We start from the raw sequence: 8,658 nt of genomic DNA on the forward strand, positions 1-8,658 counted from the left end.
AGCACCCAGCTGAGGTCTGAATAGCATGTTTTTGCTAATGGTCTCCAGTTGGGAAGGAAGGACGGATCAGGTCTGGGAGCAAATCTCTGTGGGAAAACTACAGTACAGTTTGTCTTGGAGCAACTTGCTCCGGAGTCGAAATCCCAGTACCATTTAGAGATAGCTCTAACCAAGGAAAAACAAAACCCTGAACATTTCTGAAAGAATGCATCAAGGTCTACTGCCTACAATCACTGCCAAACTTGCTATCATGATATAACTTTTATGCTTATTATTTGTAATGATAACAGCGATCCAAAAAAATCGGTAACTTTTCACCGTGCGGTTACTGTGTGCCCGGCACTGTGGTGCTTCGTGGGATTTGATTCATTTGACTGACGCAATTAACTTTTAGTGGAGGAGGTGCTCAATAAGAAAGGCTCTCAGGTCACCTGGGTGGCTCAGTTGGTTGAGTGACTGACTCTCGGTTTGGGCTTGGGTCGTGAACTCGTGGGTCAGGGGATCAAGCCCCATGTCGGGCTCCATGCACAGTGCAGAGTCTGCTTGTCCCTCTCCCTCTGCTCTTTCCCCTGCTCACTCTCTCTCACTCTCTCAAACAAATAAATACAATCTTTAAAAACAAAGGAAGGAAGGAAGGCTCTCAGTGGGACAGCTGTATGACCCCAGGCCTTCAATTCCCCATCTATAAAGTGGGGGATAATACCAGCCAGGGACAGTGGTTGTGAGGATTAGATGAAATCATGTAGACAGAGCAGGTGAGCCCAAGGTTTTCCACTGTCATTTCAGAGGCATTGGGATTTGAATGATACGTTTGAAAAATAGGTACTATATTAATTTTTTAAAACACAGCAGGAAATGGGAAAATTTAAGATTCTACAGTATTTCAGTCTGCCCTTCAAGATGTCCGTCCTGCTGGAGGTGAACTTGGGAGTGGTGTTTGATCTCTTGGTCGAACTTGGGAGTGGTGTTTGATCTCTTGGTCCCGGGAGCCAGTCTCTGCTAGCGTCATTTCACATCAAAGGAGACAAGGAGTAGTCGGAGGAACCGAAATGTTGCCCACACTTCAAAGGGAGTCCTCTTCCGGAAGTTGCTAGGGCCTCCCAAGGAGGGTAAACAAGAGTACCGCTCCGGGGACTCCCCGCGAAGGTACAGCGACCTCCAAGACATCCCACTGGCTTCCACGCTGGGACTTGGCACTTTCCGGGGTCCAAACAGCACAGCGGGGAACGAAGGGGCCGCTCTGTATAGAGAATGTTGGCCCCGATGCCTTCCTCCTCCAGCAGGACATTAACGGGCCGCCAGCAGGCTCCATCTCAGAGTGGACCGTCCGTGAAGTCTCGGCCCCTGAAGGCGGAGGCCCCTCTCTTGCCTTCTGTACACCGTCAAGTCCACTCGGACAGCTCTGATGCCTGTGCTTCCACTGGGTGCCTGACGCATGGGATGGCTAGGTTTCAAAATCACAACCAGAAATAAAACACTCCCTATTTCTGGGCGGAGACGGCAGGGATTGAGAGGGGGGGATGGGGGGGTGAAGAAGGTGCCTAAAATGATCTGCTTTCTCCTGCACAGGTGCTCTGAGCCCAGCATGTGAAATCCCCCTCCCCGGATCCCTGCCCTCCTGCCGTGGGCCCTCGGCTAAGCTGGCAGGGGGCAGACCGGTCCCCACCCGTGTGTGGCCCACTTTTTCGTGACAGAGAGGAAGAGAGCCAGGCTGAGACGGCTTGGGGAATTTCCTGGCGCTTCCCTAATCGGTTAGGGAGATGGCCAAGCGTCGGCTGACCCTCTCGTGGGCCCCGGGGTAGTCCCTTGGCGCGCTCGGACTCCCCCGCCCCACTGCCTGCCCGCGCCCCCCCAAGACCCTCAAGCATCCCCCTTGCCCGCCCCCGCCCCCGTCCCGCGCGTTCACAGCCTCTCAACACCCTACTCACCCCCGGCCCACTCGCCCCTCCCAGACCCCCGAGCACATTCCCGACCCCCCGCGCGGTCCCATCTCCAACCCCCACCCCGGCGGGCGCCCCCCGGGTTGTCTCCGGACTCACCCCCCCGCACCCCCAGCCGAGCCGGCTCGGGGCGGGGGCCCGGATGCGGGGACGTGCCGCACGTGCGCCGCGCGGGGATTGGCAGCGCCGGCCCCGCCTGCGCCCCCGCGCCCCCGCCGAGCTCCCGGGCCCGGCTCGCCCAGGGATGCCCCGTGCCGCCGCGCCCGCGGCTGGTCGGGAGCGCGGGGGCTGCGGGGGCGCGCCGGCCGGGCTGCGGGGTTCGCCGCCCCCAGCGGCGGGGGAACAATGACAGCCCGATGGGAAGTGGGAGGGCGGTTGGAGCGGCCTCCAGAAAGCGCCCCTGACTGCACCGGTGTTCTCTTGCTCGGCGGTGCTAAAACAAGCTTGCTCTGAGAAGCTGTAGATGCTGTTTCTGCCGGGTGAAAATAGTTTCTGTAAGTGATGAAAAAATTTTCCACTTTATTCGGTTGTTTGGCTGGGGCCCAGTGCATTTAAGTCCCAGCGTTCTTCGGGAAGGAGCCAGGAGGTTTACTGCATCCTTCGACCTGTAAATTTCCCGGGGAGAACAGTTAAGAAAGAGCCTGAGCATTTTACCGCAGCTAGCGGGGCTTGAGAAAGTGACAAAAGGCACTGCTCGTGTGCGTGGCTTGGGGACTGATTCCCCCTCTCTGTGCAGGGAACCAGAAATGTGTCCATTAAGGGACTGGTGACGGCTGGGCTTAGACCCGGAAGGTTCCCCAAAGGAGGTGATTTGAGCGGAGGTTGTAGGTGCCCGGCCCAGGACTGGGCAGGACTGGAAGAGCAGCCTGGGATGGACTGGTGGAGGGGGAGGAGGAGAGGGAGAGGGAGAGGGAGGAGGGGGGGAGGGGGAGGAGGAGGGGGAGGAGGAGAGAGCTCCCACGGGCTACTTGGGGACAGGAGGCAGCAAAGGCGCCCGCAGCCCTCAGTGATTCTCGGCTGTGAACCGCACAGGGCCTGTCGCTCCTCGTCCCAGCTGCAGCCAGCCAATGAAAGATAGACGCAGGGGACACCCCCCCCCCCCCCCGCCCCGAGCCAATGGAAACCTCCCAGCCTGCGGAGGACTTGCCACTGGAAATATTTAGGGACACCTGGCCAAGAGGCTTCTCTTGGAGGTTGCCTTTTCAGAAGCCCAGGACAGGTGTGTATCAAGGGCCAAAATCCCAGGAGCGTGTTCAAGTACTCATTCTTTAGGATCAGAGCCCCTGCTGCTTGTAAAGACATACAAACGCCATTATAAAGGGCGAGGGGGCAAAGAAGAAAGGGGGGAGGGCAGAGAGGAAGAAGCGTGCTTGCTGACCTGACCATCTTAGAAGCTGGTGAAGGGTTTCTCCCACTGTCCGAGGCCCTCTGTCATTTTCCCTGCGATAAAGTTTAGCATCTTGCATTTGTGTCATGCTTTACAGTTTCCAAACGGCTTTCAGAGGCGTGATTTATCTGGTAATCACGCTAACCTATAAGGCAGGCACTATTACTCATATGTAACCAGTGGAGGAAGTGACACTCAGATTTGTTCAACCATACGCCCAAAGAGATGCAGCTACTAGTGGTAACGGTGGGACTAGAGCTCAGGTGTCCTGACTGCAAACCCAGGGCTCTTTAAATGCATCCAAGGAAGGAAACCAGGCCTACTTTACAATTTCTGGTGCCCAGGGCACACCCAACAATTAAAAGGAAATCCAGAAGGATGAAGTTAATTTTTTTTCTCAGTCATCGCTCTTTCAAACTGTCCCCTTGAAACACAGGTCGGCTCTGCTACTATACACCCATGTGTGAGGAAGAGATGTGACGGACTCACTGCTAGGAAAGCCAGCGCTGGAGGTAAGAACAGACTGGGGGGGCGGGGGAAGGCGGTGAAGATGGCTCACCAGCTGTGGCTTTCTTCCTTAGCCATACCTCTCATTAGGCCAACTCAAGATCTGTGGCCCTCTGTCTTCTCTCATATTGGTTGTCCACTGGAGAGGTTTTTTCCTGTCCTGGGCTCTGCCTGCACAAAACAGTCTACGTCCAAGGGGCCCTCTGAAGCCTCCACCTCGGCCACTGCCACAGTCCCACCCCTGAAGAAACAAAGACACGCCCCCCTCCCATGGCCATGACAACGTTGTTAAAATGAGTTTTGCTCCTAGAGGACGGTCACTTCAGCACTCACTGCGTCTCTGCCACAGTCCCAGATGAAGACTCTGGCGTGTTCAGCAAAGTGGGTAATCCTCAGTGGTCCCCAAGGCTGAATGGCCTTCACAGTCAAGCTTTTTAAAAATGCACATCACTGAACACGTCTCTGGGTTGGGATTCAGGAGGTCCTGGATGTGGGCTATTTGTTCTGTTTTGTTTTATTTTATTTATTTATTTGCTAGAGATAGAGAGCATGGGCGCGAGAGAGTGAGCCAGAGCACAAGCAGGGGGAGCTGCAGGCAGAGGGAGAAGCAGGCTCCCCACTGAGCAAGGAACCCGATGCAGAGCTCCATCCCAGGACCCTGGGATCATGACCTGAGCCAAAGGCAGACACTTAACCCACTGAGCCACCCAGTCGTCCCTCTTTGTTTTGTTTTAAATACCCTGAAGTGATTTAGGTGATCGGCCAGGTTTGGAACTACTTTCATCTGAATTGGTGGATTATTGGTCAAGCGAGGAGCCTGTCATTGAGATGTTCGAATTGCCTAACAAATGGGCAGAATGACAACTCCATTCATAGGAGAGCCCAAAAGGGAACTAAAACTGCTCACGGTAGGAAAATTCTGTGGTGAGTGTACAACCTTAGAGGAATATAGGGCTAGGGAACTGAGAATGGGTGGGGACTTATTTTCACTAAAATGAAATTAAAGAGTCAGAACTCTAAATAGAGATAAGGTCAGTGGCTTATATTTACATGACTTCTGATCAATGGGCGGTGTTTGCTTCATTTCCTTACTCTCTAGATGTGCACTCTTCCTATAGTAGCCACTAGCCACATGTGGATGCTGAGCACTGGAAATGGGGCTAGTCCAAATTGAAATTGCTGTCCATGTAAACTGCACACTGGATTTCAAAGACTTTGGAAAAGTAACAGCTAATGGACACCTTTAACATTGATTATGTGTTAAAAGAATATTTTGGATCCCCTGAGTTAAAGACATAATTAAAATTCATTTCACCTGTTTCTTTTTATGTGTTTTTTTACTGTGGCTCCTAGAAAATTTTAAATTGCATATATGGCCTGTGGGGGCTGAAAGCATTCTTGATCTGGGTGATGGAGATACACATGTATGTATGTACGCACTGAAATTCATCAAACTGTGCCCTGAAGCCTTGGGTACTGCACTGTTGCATATAAATAAAAATCAAGTTTAAAAAATTTAAAAAACAGGAATGCCTGGGTGGCTCAGTCGGTTAAGTGTCTGCCTTCAGCTCAGGTCATGATCCTGGGGTCCTGGGATCCAGTCCCGCATCAAGCTCCCTGCTCAGCATGGAGCCTGCTTCTCCCTCTCCCACTCCCCCTGCTTGTGCTCTCTCTCTCTCTCTCTTTCTCTCTGACAAATAAATAAATAAAATCTTTAAAAAAATAAAATAAAAAATTAAAAAAAACAAACTAACAATGGCTTCCTGTTGCATTTAGAACAAAAGCTAAGCTCCTCTCCATGGCCACCCAAGACCTGGCCTACTCCTCTCCCTCACCAGATACCAGTCTCCCCATGGCTCATTGACCTTGCCGCTTTTCAGATGTGCCTTGCCCATACCCATCTTGGGGTATTTGCATTTTCCTCCGCTTGGAAGGTTTTTCTTCCAGATCCTCTTTGCTCCCATTTATGTTTCAGCTCAAACATCACCTTCTTCTTCCCTGACCATCTATATCGGTTAGGATGTTTCTGGTCAAAAGAAACAAGAAACCCAAATTGGCTTAAACATTGAAGGGAATTTAGTGGCTGTTAAACTATGAAGTCCAGAAGCAAATCAGGCTCCAGCCAGGGTATAGTCAGGGCCTTGGATCCTTTTTACTATGATTCTCTGGCGTCTCCCCTCAATAGGTCACCTTAATCCTCATGCTAACCACCTATATGTTAGCAAAATGGCTTCAGTGATCTCTAGCTTCATATCCATATCTCACCTCATCCAGAAGGAGAGACTTTCATGTCCTCCAACACTCAAAGGAAAGTCCTGGACTTTACCTAACCAATCCCTTAGCCCAGGAGAATCCCACACACTCACTGGTGTAACCCTGAACCAGTCACTGCTCCTAGGACCCTAATTAGGCTTAGACCATGAAAGCCCCATGCCACCCAAATCTCAAGGCTACCATGTATTTGAGCGATTCAGATGGGTGCTGGGGAGGCAGCTGATGTGTCCACTAGACCACCCTACCACCTTGAGTCACTGTCTAGACCAGTGCTTGGCAAACTTTTTCTGTCAAGAAAAATAGTAGATAATTAGCGTTTGTGAGCCTCCTAAGGGTTTGTTTGTTTTATAATCCTTTAAAATACATAAATCATTCTTAGCTCATGGGCCTCACTAAAATAGGCCAAGGGCCAGATTTGACCCAAGGGCCACGGTTTGCCAACCCTGATCTAGACCACTGTGATGCTTGGGATGCCTAAATTGACTTTGTTAATTTGTTTCCCCTGACTACAGTGTAAGCTCCGTGAGAGCAGGAACCGTGCGTCTCATTCACCACTCTCTTCTCAACACTTAAAATGGTGCTGCGCACGGAGATGCTCAATAAATACTCACTGGATGAACGACGATAAAAACTTTATGGCAGGGGCGCTTGAATGGCTCAGTCGGTTAAGCGTCTGCCTTTGACTCAGGTCATGATCCCAGGGTCCTAGGATGGAGCCCCGTGTCAGGCTCCCTGCTCAGTGGGGAATCTGCTGCTTTCTCTGCCCCTCCCTCCTGCTCTGCTCTCTCTCTCTCTCTCTCTCTCTCAAATAAAGAAATAAAATCTTAAAAAAAAAACCTCCCTCTAATTCTAAAACAACAACAACAACAAAACAAAACAAAGCAGAAAAAAAACAAACCTTTATGGCAGAGTAGCAGGACCCAGTGCCTCACTTTGGCCTGGCTTTTTCTGCCCTCCCCGTCTAGAGGACACCGCTGTCCCCTTTGGGCAGGAATGCTGCTGGTCCATGAGATGTCTTTATGCAAACCAGGAAAAGGTGACCCCTTTGGCTGGTGCAGCCCAGCCCCCAGGACTGTGGTGAGGGGGTGAGCACTGGATCGTGTACAGCGGCTCTGGGGTGGAGTTCTGAGTCTAGAGTTCTAAGATCTCACCTTCTGATATTATTCCCACACCTCTATGGCAAAATCTTATGTGTGTGCTCTGCTTGCTGCTTTGATTCTCTGTTCTTTCACCAACTCCCAACACCCTCTTGTTCCAGTTTTCAACAAAATGACTGCCATTTGCATGTACTGAAGTGAAATTCTCATTCGGTACTTGGAACTGCAACCAAGTGTAACAGAATGTGGCACAGGGTCAGTGTGTGGTTGGGGAGGGATTTCTGTCTCGTGTGCTTACTACACCTCAAGAAAGACCGTGGGAAACTGGAAAAGGGGCCAGCCAAAGTTGTCAAGGAAATAGGGAAGCTACCATAAAAACACAGAGTGATATGTTGAGGGTTCTTCCATCTGGGGAGACAAAGGCTACGAAGGAGTAACATCTGTCGGATCGTGAATGTTATGGTTAGGGTGGTCATGAACTCATTCACCAAATCCTGAACTAGACCAGGGTGCTCTACTTAAAGCTTGAGAGAACTGCGTGTAGGAAGAATAGAAGAAAATCTGACTTCACTCGGTGGGTGGTAAGCTCATGGAACTCATTACCCCAAGCAGGAGTCAGGCGGGAAATAAAAATGCCCAGTAACTCTGTGGAAGGCAGCTGTTGACAGATTTTAAGGACTTAACTAGAGGAAGGAGGAATGCCTTGGCATATCAGGATGGGCTCCTAGAAGCGGCCGACAGGGGGTGTAACTTGCTGTTCACAGGGCTTCCCTTCATCTCCCCGGCAGGGACAGAGTTCCAAGCAGGACGAGACCAGGAGGCAAGGCTGCCCGCTACCCCACGGCCTGGCCAGTCTGGAAGATCGTCTTGCTCGGGGGTAGGGGGCCTCACGGACCAAAGAGTGACTTTTCCAACTTGGGTTTCTCTAGGCCAGCCGCAATCTATTGCTGGGAATCTGGAGGTCACTGAGACAGTGGAATGATGTTTGTGGAAACTTCACGTAAATGTCTCCTCAGTGGAAACTCACCTGTTGTCATTACAACAGCTAACATATATCATGTACTGTGTGAGGTTATAAGTACTTACTCATTTAATCCTCATAACGACCCCGTAACATGGGTACTGTTATTTCCTCATCCTATTTGACAGATGGGAAAACCGAGGCACAAATAAATAACTTTTTCAAGGTCCCACAGCTAGTAAGGGATCCGGGATTCAAACTCAGGCTGACTGACTCTGGAGTATATCATTTCCCCATGAAACTGGGGTTAAGGCCACTCCTACAGCTCTGCTGAGGAAGACACTGCTCAGCTCCAGTCGGGTGTTGCCATGAAGGAAGGCGAGCCCATTGGGACCATGTGCATTTTTTCAAGAAAAGTCCTGAGAGTCAGCACTTGGTTCTGGATTGAACAAACCGGGCTAAATCCAGCCTAAAGTCATCTGGCTCCTGACT

The 8,658-nt window shown here is 51.1% G+C and overlaps 1 long non-coding RNA gene across 2 annotated transcripts; it reads left to right on the plus strand.

Moving 5' to 3' along the window:
- Positions 1 to 2,299: 2,299 nt before the first annotated feature.
- On the plus strand, positions 2,300 to 5,399 carry LOC113910913. Of its 2 annotated transcripts, XR_003516316.2 has the most exons (5): positions 2,300 to 2,434; positions 3,764 to 3,839; positions 3,909 to 4,215; positions 4,581 to 4,742; positions 4,934 to 5,399. It is a non-coding gene; the product is annotated as an uncharacterized LOC113910913 (long non-coding RNA). The 2 variants fall into 2 exon arrangements; XR_003516315.2 differs by having other exon boundaries at positions 4,581 to 5,399.
- Positions 5,400 to 8,658: the final 3,259 nt, after the last annotated feature.

This window comes from Zalophus californianus, chromosome 12, assembly GCF_009762305.2.
Source record: "Zalophus californianus isolate mZalCal1 chromosome 12, mZalCal1.pri.v2, whole genome shotgun sequence".
Lineage (NCBI taxonomy): Eukaryota > Metazoa > Chordata > Mammalia > Carnivora > Otariidae > Zalophus > Zalophus californianus.